The sequence below is a fragment of the Prionailurus bengalensis genome, chromosome D4 (assembly GCF_016509475.1).
Source record: "Prionailurus bengalensis isolate Pbe53 chromosome D4, Fcat_Pben_1.1_paternal_pri, whole genome shotgun sequence".
NCBI lineage: Eukaryota > Metazoa > Chordata > Mammalia > Carnivora > Felidae > Prionailurus > Prionailurus bengalensis.
Window position 1 is genome coordinate 34,594,981 of NC_057359.1, and position 16,304 is coordinate 34,611,284.

At 37.4% G+C, this 16,304-nt stretch overlaps 1 protein-coding gene across 35 annotated transcripts in view; it reads right to left on the reverse strand.

Annotated features, from left to right (window-relative positions):
• Positions 1–16,304, reverse strand: part of PTPRD (protein tyrosine phosphatase receptor type D) — a 2,207,515-nt gene that overhangs the window by 797,696 nt on the left and 1,393,515 nt on the right. The gene's annotated exons all lie outside the window — the stretch shown is intronic.

Genomic DNA, 16,304 nt, shown 5'->3' on the forward strand with positions numbered 1-16,304 from the left:
TCTGGGATCAGCGCAGAGAACAGGTTTACAACAGGGACTTGATGCTACTTTCGCCTACTTTTCGTTGTTGTTGTTGACTACACCTACTTAACAGATTTTCCTTAAAAAAAAAAAGTCCACTCTCATGAATGCTTAATTGTCAGACCACGATTGTGGCTTTAAGAGGCATTTTGATAAGCAATTTCCACCAATCATAATTCTTAATGCTTAGCAAAATGATTCAGAACACCATGCCTGTTAAATTCTGCACTTGAGATTGTTTATTCTGTACTAGCTATATTAGACCACCACTGTGCATGGCCAAAAGCAAATTTGTTAATTTTCCTTTTATTTAATTCTACTGTCAAGCTCAATTATATATTTGGTTGTAGTAAGTCAGTGTTTCTCAAGGTGAGATTTATGGACCAGCTATGGGAGGATTACCTAGGGTATGGTTTTAAATGCAACATTTGGAGCCCTAGACCTCTTGAATTCAAATCTCTGGGGTGAAGCACAGGAGTCTTCATGTTTAATAAGAACCCCAGGTGATTTTTATGCACACTGAACATTGAGCACTACTGTAATAAGACGTTTTCCTTTGATTAGGGCTTATAGTCACCACGAAGAGATCCTCACAACTAATTTATTTTAGAGCTCAAAGGGACCTTGGAGATCACTTCGTTCAGCATCCACATGATTAAATGAAGATGTGTTTGAAATTCTAAAAATGTTTGGTTATTTCAATGAGAAGCCACCCTTGCAGACTATTTTTGATATAGTAAAAGCAATAACTGATATTTGTAAGGGACTGAAAATATGTTTGGTAAGTAATGTGGCATTTTTACTAATAAAAATGATCCTCAGACATACAAGGGTGATTCGGGAAGCATAATTTAAACTGGTGGACCATATAAACTATTACTGTGTTCAGTTAGCTCCAGGCAGTTTTTAGAGCAATAACAAGTAAACATTTATGTGGAGCGGCTATTGTGACAATATGAGGATTCAAATATTGTTATTTAGTTTTTTAAAATATATTTTGATTAATTCTTAAAAATTGACAGATTAAAATTCTTGAAGAAATGCAATGAGCAAAAATAATTTGAAAATATAAATTAATCTACATATGCAAAGTTTATTATTTATTTAGCTTTTACATTACATTTGGGAGGAAAACACGAATATATAGAAGAAAATGATGAACACTGGTGAATACTATTGTCAGAGAAATAGCTGTTGATAGAGAAAAAAATTGCATGTCTTACTTCAAGGGGTTCCTTTAATTTTAGCAGGCTTTATAAAATTACCTCAGAGTAGCTTTGATAAATCATAAAAATGAGATGGCAACCTTTCTGGAAGCTGAATCTCAGTGGTACTTAAAAGAGCTTATCATTTGGTTTATAAAGAAGAAAATATAATATGCTTCAATTATTTACATATGAGGTTAAGGAACCCAAACTGAAATTATATGTGGAAATCAAATTGACTTCAACAGAAGGGAGGGGGACAAATACAACTTCTTTTTGTAGAAGAACCTGATCTTGATGTCTTGTCATTTGATGCATACGTGTCATGAACACCAAGTGCTCACCTCCATATGGCTGACATTTTTGCATCCACTATTGAATAAAAAAGACTGCTTGGTCCCAATCTGAACTGAAACTGTAGGGACAGATGAGGAAGAGAGGAGGCATAAAAACTAATCATTTCAAAGTAAAATATAATAAAATAATCTAGTCTATGTGAGACTATTGCTTTGAAAAGCACGCTAAAGAAAACCCTTTAATGGCTCCTAACATTCCATTCTAATGAAATGAATGGTTCAATGTACCATTCAATCCTCATTCAGTGATATTTATTTCAGGATATTAATGAATATTTAATTTCAGTTCTATTTACTAGTACAATAAAGCCTGAGGTGATAAAATAAGAAAATTATATGGTTACTAAAGCTAAAGGAAAATGTTGCAGTTCGAAATGAGGATTGTAATTGAGGAGTATGGTCTTAGTAGGCTAGCTAATACTGCCTGTGGAGAAGTCAATAAGCAAATTAGACAACAAGTTCAGTTTTTCAAAGAGCACCATAAACTTATACAAGATGCTTCATTTTCACTTACAGAACGATGGCTTCAGCTGGAGTAGTTAAGAAAGAACTTAGCTTTTACAGTCTAACTGTTAAGGTCCCAGCATTGCCTGTTACTATCTAGGTAACCTTTGGCAAGACACAAAAACAATTCCCCATCTCAGTTCCCTATAAATCAAGTGCAATGGATGACACCATTATCTACTTTGAAGAGTTGCTATAAGGATGACGTGAGACATCCACATAAAGCTCTTAGCCCACACGTTGGCACATGGCAAACACTCAGTAGTGTTTGCTGTTATTATTGTTGTTGTTGATAACATATTTGCGATGCAATGGTGGTAACAAGGAGGAGTTAAAGGTTATTCAGTTTGCCAGCAAACTCACAGCTCTCTCACAAATCAGATCGATTGTTCACTAGAATTGTTTTCTAGATCAACCTTGAAACAATTTAGTGGTCCACTTCTGTGAAAGTTGTTTTGGCAGCCTGCACATGGTGACTCCACGATCCCTGGAAGTCAGCTTCAGCAACCACACTCATCAAATACCACAGTCATCCAGGTAAAAAAAAATCCAGGCTCTATCCCAAAGTGGGTGATAATAATTTTACTTTGATACAAAAAGAAAAATGCCCTTAGATTTGCTAATATTTACAAATGAAAACATAGTCAACCAAAGTACTCTTGTCCTTATGCCCTGACCTATACATTTCAAATCTGTTTCCACCTTTGGGCAACAGACATCTGGATGCTGCCTGTGCCCTGCTGTGCTGTTCTGTCCTAAGGGTATGTTGCTGAGGCAGCTCCTGACCTCAGTCTGCATGTACGACAGGGCATTTCTGTTTAAGAGTCTGAGGATATAAGGCTTAGTATAAAAGAGTAAACACTTGCAAAACTTTATATACAGTCAGTCTGCTATGTATGAAGACCCATTTTATAATAACACTTTGCTTTGGAAAAAGTGCTGTTCCCCATCCTCAGAGCAATTGCCTCTTGATCCCCAGATTTGTGATACTATTGAAGTGACAGACCTAGACAGTCACCTTGTTTTTTGAAAATATAGAAGGTTTCTTTCTATTATGCCTAACCATGTCATGTCACCTGTTTCTTACCATTAGAGGGTACACTTAGTGTTCCTGAGACTACGCATAAGAAATCACAGTACAATTTTGCATCTTCTTGTAGTTTCAACCCCTGTGTTGCAAATATTCACTAAGGGGATACGCTTTGTGCTAGACTAAGTTTAAGGGACATCATTGTAAATAACACAAGCACAGTCTCTCATGCCACTGAGATTAATCATCTAATTAAAGTGTATTTTTATAATTAAAAACAAACTATCAAATACACTATGACATAGAATGGACATTTTGAATGAATGCTTCTAACAAAAGAAGTCCAATTAAATTCTACCTGAAGAACTTGTTCATTCCTTCCTACCAATGGGATACTTTAGTGTGAAAAACTGAAAATGCAGAGGTTTACTGAGTTAAAAGTATGTGCTAAGACACTTTTGATAACATGATCATAGGTGATCACCAGACTCACCCAGTACCCTTAAATGTTTCCTCCCAAATCAAAGAAAATTATCCTTTTATAAGTACAAGATTGGCTCTAGTCCCCACTCCCATCAGACTCTTCAAAAATTTTTTCTCTCTCTCCTACACTTATCTTGGATCTCAATGAATTCTGGTCCTTTAGAGTCATGATTGTTTTGGAGAATCTAGGGCTTTTGCTTCAGCATCTCCTATGCTATTGTGTCTCTGCTTTCCCTCTCTCACCCCTGGACTCAGCATCTCAAAAGCAGATGATGATCAACGTCCATCAGCCTGCCAGGCTTCCAAGACACTAAAACCTTGTTGAAGCCCTTGTTCCCGGGTGGGAGTGGCCTCCTGATATACTGGCTAGGGCTGCAGGCAGGCACTTGCCACTTGTCGACAGGTGCAGAATGTCTTACCAGTCAGTCGAGCTTGAACTTCATTCTGAGGGACTTGGATGAAAGAGTTAACATGATGTGTTTTGTTTAAATGAGATTGCTTTCAGAAGCTTGAGGTTGAATATCATAGCAAATTCCCTGAAAATATTCTTCCTATTTTTATTTTTCTTTGAGGAAACCATTTTAGAAGATTAATTTTAGACACTAATAGAGAATAAATTTTAATGTAAAATGGTTTAGTTGTTGATGAGACAGGGTTTGTTTTTCAGTTCATCAGCAAGATGGCACTTTGATAAATCACAGATTGCTCAGTGCCTAAAGACGCACATTGTGACAGTTTTCATCACAATGTGATATAAAGCAGCAAATGAAGCGGTACTCCAGATCATGCCAGGGCTGGTTTGGTGATGGCACCCACTGTGTTGCTAAGAATGAGTAGGGGGAGTCACTTACTAACAATGTGTTCATTGTTCTATGATCCACCTGTGAGAATAAGTTTTTCATCAATCACTTAAGGACTGAATTTGATTTGGATCTTACTGCTTATAAATAGTTGGATGAATGGGTGGTAAGACAGCCAGCCAGGGTTCTTTAAAATGAAATGTACTACGGATTTTTTTTTCCCTGTCTTGAATGACTTAGGCTGAGTCCTTCCATGTGATAGCACAGTGTGTAAATGAAGAGCTGGTCACTGAGCCACTTTTGCTCATTTTCAGGTACCAGTTAATACAAATGAGACCATGTCTAATCCTTTAACCAAGCTTTCTGAAAATCAGAGTCATGACATCGTCTATGAGTATCAGTTTTGAAAGCACATGCGAAGACATCACCTCAGACATCAAATTTCTCCTCGTAATGCACTGTTTATCTGCATTTTAATATGTACAACCCAATGTTCTGTCCTATATACTTGGATAAAATTCTCTCTGGATCCATCATTAAAAAGAAAATCTAAAGTAAATATTGAGTATTTTCATTCTTTGATTTGCTTTTAAGTCTCAAGGGGTATATTATGATGTTCATATATTGGTTCAGGTAAACTCTAGGATCCTAATGGGAATGACTACATGAGATTAATGCTAAAGACAAGTATGTGAACATATTTTCAGCAAAATAATTAATTAATTAATTTAAAAATTTAAAAAAAGAAAAAAAAAGGGAAAGGAAAGGAAAGGAAAGGAAAGGAAAAGAAGGGAAGGGAAAGGAAAGGAAAGGAAAGGAAAGGAAAGGAAAGGAAAAAAAAGAGTTAGTAACCAACTTTATCACTAGGTAGTTGGAGAGATACAAATGGTGCCAAATGACTGGCATGATTTTCACCTTTCAAATACCACTGTAGCAACAGGGAGCCTAGGCCAAAGAGATAAATCTCACTTGTCTCCCCCTGGTTTCTTTTGGGCTTTGGGAAAATGGGCCAACACTTATTTTCAAGGCTGACCTTATCTTTTCTGGCTGTTGAGTAGGTTTTGCACTTCAGTTGATGAGGGCATATGAGAAATGAACCAGATAAATTGCTTGATTAGAATCTTCATGAACCTGAACTGATGAGAAGGGCACACATTTACTTGTGAATTAAGAACCAAATACATCTTTCCAAGGCCCAGTGGTGACACACATATTTAGGTCCTTCACACTGTACACCATTCACTAATTGAAAACCTTGGGTGATTCCATATTTCAGGATTTTTGCACCAATATATGGTGTTTAAATATTGACCATGCTTCTCTTGCAAGTCTCATGTTGGTCTATAAGTGGTATTCTGGTTGGGGATGCAGTGACTTTCTTTATGTGCTTATAGAAAATGCAAAAGAGGGAATCAAACCTATAACTCAGCCAGTTTTGAAGTTAGCTTGATTATTATTTCTTCAATAGTATAAGTTTCTACGAACACAATAAACAAATATAAATTCTCCTTAATTGACAGATGAGATGAACAAAACTAGACAAACTTCACACTTTTTAATAAAGATAAACTTACATTTAGCCAGAGTGGAATAAACCTACATTCTTGGCCCTATAGCCAATATAATAGGTGTGTGTGTCTCTCTATGTGTGTGTGGCTATGAGTGTGAGTATGTTTGTGTGTATGAATATATGTTTTGGGATTTACAAAGTAAGAAATGACATTTTTTCAAGTTTCATATAGCTGAAAATTAAAAATATGGTAATTATTTATTGGTAATTATAAAAATTACCAATTTTTTAAAATGTGAGAGCTTAGATTCTCTACATGCCAGGTAGAAAACTTGGTATTAATGAATTTTGTCAGATTAATATGATTTATTTTATTTATTAATGGTAAACAGTGATACTAGGTACACACTTATACATTTGTACTTCGTAAATTCTTATAGAAGTGTCTAGGTGTTCACAAAACACTTCTTTCTAATATGAAATACATTTGATAAAAAGTTCTCAGAGTTTTAATACACTTGGATAACCAATTATCTTCTGGAAAAGTCAGCATTCATTTACTACATTGTTCTAAAGACAAAATGCAATAAATTTAGGGATAGAGGAGACACAAATATGTCTCCTTAAACTGCATCTTTTCATAGATTTTTAAGGCACCAGGAACTGGTTAAAAAAATCTTATCTAATTTAAGTTGTTGACTATTGAAGCAGACATTTTATTGTTCAGCAAATATTCACTGATTCCACTCCCATCCTCCCTGGAGGAATATCTGCCCTGCCCCACTGATAATGAATTTAGCACGTCACTTGCCTTGGTCAATGGAATGTGCATAGATACGACATAAGCATATCTCAGTAAAATTTTGCACAGCTTGACTTTATTGCTTGCGCCCTTGCATCAACCAGAAGAAGAGTATAATCCTTGTAGCTGCTGCTACTTCAGACCATTAGAAAAACTTAAATCTGATCTTGGGCCTAGAACAGAACAAGGCTGTTACAAGGAATCACAGGCTTATGAATGAGACCTTATATTTTTATTGTAATAAATATATTTGAGGATTGTTTGCTACTGTTTTAGTCTGCTTGGGCTGCCATAACAAGGTACCATAGACTGGGTGACTTAACCAACATAAATTTTTTTTTCTTACATTTTTTGAGGCTGGGAAATCTAAGATTAAGTTTCCTGCAGGATTTGGTTCCTGGTGAGGATGGTCTTTCTTGCTTGTAGATGGCCATGTTTTTACTGAACTCTTAAATGGTGAGAAAAAGCCAGCTCTCTAGTGTCTATTCTTATAAGGACAATAATCCCATTGGACCAGAGCTCTACTTTCTTAAGACCTCATTTAACCTCAGTTACTTCTATAGAGGCCCTTTGTCCAAATGCAGTCACCTTGGGGGTTTGGGGCTTCAACATATGAATTGGGGAGGGAGGCACTATTATTTAGCCCATAACAGTATTGTTACAGCACAATCTAATATTCATATGTTACTAAAGTTTATCCTAGATCTTTGTGTCAGTTTTCTCCTAAAACAGCAGCAAATAAATCAGAAAAAAAGAAGGATGGATGTATTCTGATGTGGGAAACCAAAACAGTAAAACCACTTTTGTTTATGTAGCTGTTTTTGTTTTAATACTATTTTCTATATTTTACAGTGGCATAAACACTTTTTCCAGTAGAAAATATTTTGTATTAGGTAAAATGATCAAATTCAGTACTTGCATATATGTATATTTTTTACTGTTGAAAACAAAAACATCTCATTTTCTATTATGCGTGCGTGTGTGTGTATGTGTGTGTGTGTTTGCAATATGAGACTTTATAAATGTCTTTTTTTTTAAGTCTTCTCTGTTGGGTACAGTCTGATGAATGCAGATATTCAATAGTGTGATATTCAAATCTAGTAGGAATTAGTCACATAGAAGTGATATCAGTTTACTATACAGTCTGAAATGATGATTGCCTTAGTATATAAGCATGTTCCAAGGGTACAGTGAAATGGGTAATGTACTGCCCTTTTTATTTTTTAGATGTAGAAATCTAGTAGGTGGAGTGCTATTTTTTAAGTTAAAATTGTGTGTTCCATCACAGATTGTCTTTGAACAGGAATTGGATCTCAGTATGATGAAGCACATCATCCAGACATGGCATCAAAATAGCAACCACAACCCTAGAATACAAGAATTTAGGGAACACTTACACTTGGTGAGGGAGAGGCATGTGAAGGCAAAGGAAGGGCCACCGGAAGTTAATGCTGTCAGGAGTAAGTCTGTGGTTTACCAAGGTAGCACACACTGATAGCCACAATCATGATCTGATTGATTCAACTGAGGAATTAACCTGGAGTCATATTAGGACTGCTTTTCAGTGAGATCCCTGTCAGTATGATTGTCCACTTCTAGCCTCAGGCTCCAAGCTAAGAGTATTCTTAGGGCTGCATTTATCCTGAGAAGAAACCACTTTTGTTTTATATAAATGTGCTATGTGGGTCAGTGGTGGCAGTGGATCCATGAATAATCCTGGACCAGCATCAAAAGCCAGTTACAAGGGTAAGAAGTTACACTGTGCTCCTGGCGTTATTTCTCAGGAAGTTTGAAAACCACTAGCTTATCTGAACAAAGCGATTTTAACTGATAAATTCACAACCCTCTACAATACAAACATTTCCCTCTAGCATAGCAATGCAGAATTACAGGCCCTGGTTGTGACTTCTCTCCTGTTTCACTTTCCTTCAGCGGAACCTTCAGAAGAAGCTTCCACTTTAGACTTTGTAACCTGGTTCTTCTTTCTTAAACTCCTACAGCTTTCCTACAAATTATTGAGGGATATGCTTCCAGCCTTAGACTTCTGCTTCTGAACTGGACAAAATTTATCCACAATTCGTGTTTATTTACTCGTAAAATAGATATCCTTTTCACCTAAGGCTCTATGAGAATCAAATGCTTCACTCTGAAAGGACCCTGAGAAAAACAATCTTTGTGCCAGATACTCATATGCCTTAAAGTAGTTTTGACAAAGTATTATGGTTATCTTCTTATACTTTTAGACTTATTTCCAAAAAAAAAATACCTTCAGTCCATTTTAGAATGCAGAAAAAGTAATTTTCTTTTTTTTTTTGCCCAAATTCCCATTCTCTTCCTTTTGAGATATTTATATTTATCTTAACATTTTTTATAGTAAAGGCCCCCAAATGGTTTTAGACTGAGTAAATTTCCCATAAAGAAAATACTTTTGTACAAGTATGTATTAATTAAGAGGACCCAGAACTGAGAAACAAATGTAGCTTATAACCAACATATAATGGATTAGACTAAACTGTAGAAATAACCAAGAGATTATCAGCAATTGTATCACTGAGATTGGGGGCATCTATTATAATGATCCCCAGTGGCTTGACATATTTTTGTTCACATCAAAATCCACAGCAGGTATTCCAAATAGAGTTGTCTTTTGCTTGGACCCAGACTCCTTCCCATCATGTGACTCTATCTTGTCAAGGATCTTAGAGTATTCTCCCGCTGGTGGTCAGGAAGAAAACCAGAGGGAAAGCACACCTGATTCTTAATTATTGCCTGAAAAGTGTTACTCATCACTTTTGTTCATATTCCCTTGGTGGAAATGAGTATCATGGCTTCATTGAGGGGCAAGGAATTAAGAAAAATATATTCCCTGCCAAGGCAGCTGCTTCTCAAGAACAACACCATGTTTATTCTCTGCTACATGGTGGCTAACCATAGCTCCTCAGCATATTTTGGTTTTTAGATGAGGATAAGTATCAAAGATACTCATCTATTAACCTCTTTTCTATGAGAGCATAAAGAATTAGTGGTTGTATGATATAATTGGAGAGCTAACTCTTCCCTTTCATATGTAGGGCACTTTCCTTCTATTTATATTTAATTTGCTAACATGATCATGAAATGAAGAGAAAAAGAATGTGTGGTTTTTATTTGGGCTCTAAGCCAGGAAGCTTAGCAGTAGAGATTTAATTTTTAAATTTAATTTTAATTAAAATGAGAGGCTAGAGATGTAACAAAATTCAAGAAATGGAAATTAAAAAATAAAATCAAATCCTGGGGGAGTATGCACTTAAAAGATTCATGCAGGCTTCTGAATGAAAATATCAGCATTTCACAATATTCTCCTCACATCTCTTGGTGATAAAGACACAGCTGTACATTGACATCTGTGGCAAAATTATAGATACATTTAAAATATGTTTTAGATAAATACATATACACTTGTGTATCATATTACGCTTTTACTTCTAAATGGAAAGCTATGCATTATATAATGGTAATGGTAACATTACTGCATAAGATACACACATAGATATATATCACGATTACCTGAATTTTTCAATTTTCCCATACCTTCATGAAATGGGACTCAGCTTATTAATTTATAGAATGACTTAAAAAGTATTTCATTTGAGATTCTTTGTCTTGAATCCTAGAAGAGCAGCAGGGTAACATGGGAAGAGACTTAGCATTGTCAAAGGAGGAAATATGAATGCCAGATTTTTGAAAGTCTTTACTTTCTTGCTGATATCTGAGCATCCAGTGCCCTATTGGACGTGGGCATTGAGCATAGCAAATTGTCTATAGTGACATTTTTCCCTGAGCACACACTGAGGCTGCTAAATTCTGCTGAACACTGCTAAACATCACACAAAGGGGCAGATGGTGCCAATATACACTCATGATTGCTAATCTCACCCAGGATCTCAAGAGTATCTAAGAATCCTATTAGCCTTCCATTAGAAAACTTAATTCCCATTCCCTACAGATACTATTTGAAACCTCCCCAACTCCACTCAAATCTTCAGCTCATCCATCTCCTCCCTCAGATCCAGATTACTTAAAACCAGTGTGGGAAACTCTTGGACTTTTCACTGTTTAGGTTACAACCAGCATCCATCTTTTCCCTTCTTGTTGGAATGAAGAAGCGTTAGCTTTCCATCTGCATAATTGATCTACCAGCTATCTCTATTCTGGACCCCTTCCCCTTTGGGTTGTTTAGAAATATAGTAAATTCTCTACCTTCCATCTGCTTGCATCTTGAATTTCTCCACTTCTGGATGAGTCTTATTAGAATTTCATCATGCATCGTTTACCAAAATAAACAAACAACAAACCCACAATAACAACAAACAAACCAAAACTTTTTTCAATCTAAATTCTCTCTGCAAATATTACTCTCTCTTGCCTCTCCTTTACAGTCAAAATTCTTGAAGGTGTTTTCTATAATTTCTGTCTCAATTTCCTGAAGTCATGCAATGTTATTTCTTCCTGCAATACACCACTAACCTTGCTCTCACTCAGGCTATCAATGTTTATGTATTGGAAAATAGGGACACTTTTCAGCTATCTTGGTTGACTTCGTAGAAGGATTTGATACTACTGGAATATTTTTTTCATAAACCTCTCTTTCCTTGCCTCTTATGGTACGACTCTCTCTTGGTTTGCTTCTCTCTTGGTTTGCTCGGCCTCTCCTTATTATCCTTTGAATGATCCCTTTGCTCTGCTTCCACTTTAAATATTGATGACCCTCAAGGCTCATTCTAGTATTTTTCTCTGCCTCACTGTTAAGTACTTATTCACTAATCCAAGACCCCTTGGTGAATTTATCTACTCCTAAATCCTCAAAAACCATTTGCATACTGATGACTCCCAAGTCTACTCACTCAGCACACACTTCCTTCCTAGGCGCCAGCTCTATACATTCGACTGTTAAGTAAACATTTCCACTTGTATATGTTAGACACCCTAAGCCTAACATGTTGAGAAATGCCTGATCTCTTTATCCCTCTTCCACACTTAATCCTCATCTTGTTCTTTATCCCTGAAATGCTACCACCATCTACCCAGGCCACCTCTCACATCTAGTAAAACACCAACTTGTTTAGATTCCACTGTCAAATTGCTTTCTGGATACTTCTCTCTATTCCTACAGCTACCACCCAGGTCTAAGCAAATACTATCTCCTCTCTGAATGGTTCCTTTCTTCTTAATTATCCTTTTATTCTTCAGTATTCCTCTCCTTGAATTCATTCTCCATAGTGCACCTATGGGGATATGATGAAGACATCCTCCTGCTTAAAATCCTTAGAACCTCTGCATTGTTCTTATAATAAAGCTCAAACTTCAAAACAGGTCATAACTGATTAGAGCCTTCATGATCAGACTTCAGTACATTTGGCAGCCAATTCACTTATCTTCCTCCTCAAATTCTGTCATTCACACACATTGAACTCCTTCCAATTCTTTGAAACATAGCTCACTCTTGCCCCCTTCTAAGCCTTTACATCTTATTTCCCTTCTCTGGAATAGCCTTCGACACTGTTGTTTTTGGTTGATCTGGTTTATTTTTCTAGTCTTGGGTTACATATCACTTCCTCAAGCAGCCCTTCTCAGATTCTTGGATTGGCTTAATAAATCCTACTGAAATATGATTTTAACAATTATCTACTTCTTTCTTCTCTCATGATTTTTTATCATTGCCTATTGTATTAGTTTCCTATTACTGCTATAACAAATTACCACAAATGTTGTGGCTTACTTATTATATTACAGTTCTAGAAGTCAAAGGTCTAAAATGGCTCAGGAATTCTTTGTTCCTTCTGGAGGCTCCTGGAAAAAAAATTCTTTTCTTTATTTTTTCCATCTTCTGAAGGTTAGCTACATTCCTTGGCTCATGGTTCTTTTCTCCATCCTCAAAGCCAGTAATGTAGCATCTTCAAATCTGTCATCACATCTCTTTTTCTGACACTGTCTCTCCCGCCTCCCTCCTTCCCTTATAAGGACCTTATGTTTACATTGGACCCACCTGGATAATCCAGGACAATTTCTTCTCAGTATTCTTTTTTTTATTAAATTTTTTTTTCAACGTTTATTTATTCTTGGGACAGAGAGAGACAGAGCATGAACAGGGGAGGGGCAGAGAGAGAGGGAGACACAGAATCGGAAACAGGCTCCAGCCTCTGAGCCATCAGCCCAGAGCCTGACGCGGGGCTCGAACTCACAGACCGCGAGATCGTGACCTGGCTGAAGTCGGACGCTTAACCGACTGCGCCACCCAGGCGCCCCGTCAGTATTCTTAACTTAATCAACCTGCAAAGTCTCTTTTGTCATGCAAGCTGACCTCTTGGCAGGTTCCACGGATCAGGATGCAGACATTTTAGAGGGAGACATTATTCTGCTTCTCATATTAACCTTTTCTATGAGATTTATAAAATCTCCTTTATTCCCAGTGCCCAACACAGTGCCTGAATGAACGATGAGAGAGAGGGATTTAGTATGTTTTTATTATGAAGAACCATGTAGTTCTACGTGTGATTTCAATCCATTGATATAGGTGTATAAGTAACAAATGTATGTAACATCAAACAGGTATGAATTATGGAATATAATCAGAAAGTAACCAAATGTATTTGCAAACCAGTCATTTTATTTATTTAATTTTTCATACTCTATTCCTCTAAATTTTTCAAAGAGACTAGTTCTCATCATGTCCTTGAATAAAAATTCAGGCAGGCACAATTGCTTCTCTGTCCATTTTTAGGTATTGAAACAACCTATGGTAACTTTAAGTCACAAAACACAGTTTCGGTTAGGTACTTACAATGACCCATCTCATGAACATGATGAAACTCTGGGTACACTTTTAAGTTGAAACACTTCTCCCAACCCATCTTCCTTACTACAGTTTCTGACCCTATCTGTGTTAGCATAGGCATAGGCAAGGAAAATAAAGTGGAACAAAGACATTACTTGACTGAATCTATGGAGGTGATATAATTTCAGTACTCTGAACTTGGCAGATGTTCAAAGCAAACACTCTTTGGTTCGTTCATGGAATATTGAATTTCACCCCTAAAGACCTCTCTTCTGTAACCCCTAGGTTCCTAAAAGTCAGCCTTTACTTTCTGTCAAAGTCCCTTCATCCCTCCAACTGACCTGTTTGTGAAGGTTAAGACCACTCCATTGCAGATTCCTCTCTATGGATTTCAAAAGTAATCCAAGGAAAAGTTTATGAATCCCTTGTCCTTATAAACTCTAAGGGTACCATTAACATTTTCATACCAGCCCTCTCTTCTGATGTAACAAACTTTACACTCTAGCCAGCTTCTTATACATGTCTTAGACTTTGCTCAGATACTAGTACTCTGTGTCCTCTAAAATGAAAGGATACATAGTATACTTCTTAAATGGTCTCCTTAAAAATGCTTTGGGAGATGTATCTGTGTTGGGGGAAGAAGATATTCACAAAACACCTGCCTTCAAGTAAAGCTCTTCAAATCTCCTCCTTCCAGGAGAAAAAAAAAAAAAAGCATCTACCTATAGGTGTGAGAGATTTAAGAGTTATATAGCTAGTTCACAGACACCTATTTTTGAAAACTTCTATCATAGTCTAGAACCTTACTTTTGAATGTATGCCCTAGTTGAGTCACATATTAAGCACTATGTATCACTGGGGCACCTGGGTGGCTCAGTCAGTTAAGCATCTGACTTCGGCTCAGGTCATGATCTCGTGGTTCATGAGTTCAAGCCCCACGTCAGGCTCTGTGCTGATGGCTCAGAGCCTGGAGCCTGTTTCAGATTCTGTGTCTCCCTCTCTCTCTGACCCTCCCCTGTTCATGGTCTGTCTCTCTCTGTCTCAAAAATAAATAAACGTTAAGCACTATGTATCACTGAACTAAATTTTGTTTAATCCACACTTTGATCTCAGTAAGAAAGGCATTAATATTGTCCTCATTCTATAGATGAAAAAACCAAGGGCAGAGAGGTCAAGAAATGTACTAAAGATCACATTATTAACAGTGGACCTAAAATTCAAAACCAAAATTCATGTCTCCTTATATCATAATCTTCATCACACTTTCTTTGTTTAAATGTCCATCTTCCCTATCAGATTAAAATTTCTTTCTTATTCCCCCACTATAATGCTTACCCATGTCTTATCACTGATGTGGTTCTCAGTTGTTTTTTTTTTTATTTTTTTTTCAACGTTTATTTATTTTTGGGACAGAGAGAGATAGAGCATGAATGGGGGAGGGGCAGAGAGAGAGGGAGACACAGAATCGGAAACAGGCTCCAGGCTCCGAGCCATCAGCCCAGAGCCCGACGTGGGGCTCGAACTCACGGACCGCGAAATCCTGACCTGGCTGAAGTCGGACGCTTAACCGACTGCGCCACCCAGGCGCCCCAGTTCTCAGGTTTTTAAATGCAGCATGAAATAATGTATTGCTTCACATGCTATATAGGGAGAATGATTTTTCTTTTTAGTAACAATGGCAAACAAAAGAACCAAAGAAAAGCAAACCAAACTTAAGAAGAAAAACGATCCCAAAACATAAAATGCCATTGCTATAATAGCCAATTAAAAAATGAAGAGAATAGTCCATTGTTTTTGTCTACAAGAGACCAAAAATCCAATTTTATGCTGAATTTTACACTCATTTTACAGATGTTCATGGGACTGTGACCAGCTGCTGTATGAAACATGCTATTTTAATTATTGTAGAGATTTAACTAACTGCCCACTGCCAAGCTTCCATTAGTGACTTTCATCTCACATTTTAGTGTCAAGAAAAGCTATCCTTTTTTGGAGTAAATGTTTATCATAAAATCATGTAAATTACTCTTCCACTTTTGTCTTAGTCTCTAGAAAAGGGTATAGCCCCTGTGTTAAATCTGCTCCACTGCCTGTTTCTATAAACAGTTTTATTATTATACAGCCATGTCCATTCATTATGTTTTGTATATGACTATTTTCGTATAAAATGGCAGAGCTGACCAGTTGCCGTGGAGTCTGTACAGCCTACAAGTTATAAAATATTTACAGTATGGTCCTTTAGAGAAAAAGGTTACTGACCCTTGCCCTAGAAAGCTTAGATTGGCATTTTCCTTTATATAAGACCCTGTATAAAATACTGTTGCATAGTATATTATCCTCCTGTTTCTCAAAAGTACAAAAATAGGCTCTTGGCGGCAAGATGGCGGCTTAGGAGGACGCTGGGCTCACCGCACGTCCTACTGATCACTTAGATTCCATCTACACCTGCCTAAAAAACCCAGAAAACCGCCAGAGGATTAGCAGAACGGAGTCGCCGGAGCCAAGCGCAGACGAGAGGCCCACGGAAGAGGGTAGGAAGGGCGGCGAGGCGGTGCGCGCTCCACGGACTGGCGGGAGGGAGCCGGGGCGGAGGGGCGGCTCACCGGCCAAGCAGAGCCCCCGAGTCTGGCTTGCAAAAGCGGAGGGGCCGGGCGGACTGTGTTCCAACAGCAAGCGCGACTTAGTGTCTGGGAGGTCATAAGTTAACAGCTCTGCTCAGAAAGCGGGAAGGCTGGAGGACAACCAGAGGGAGAGCTGCTGAGCCCCCTGACAACAGAGC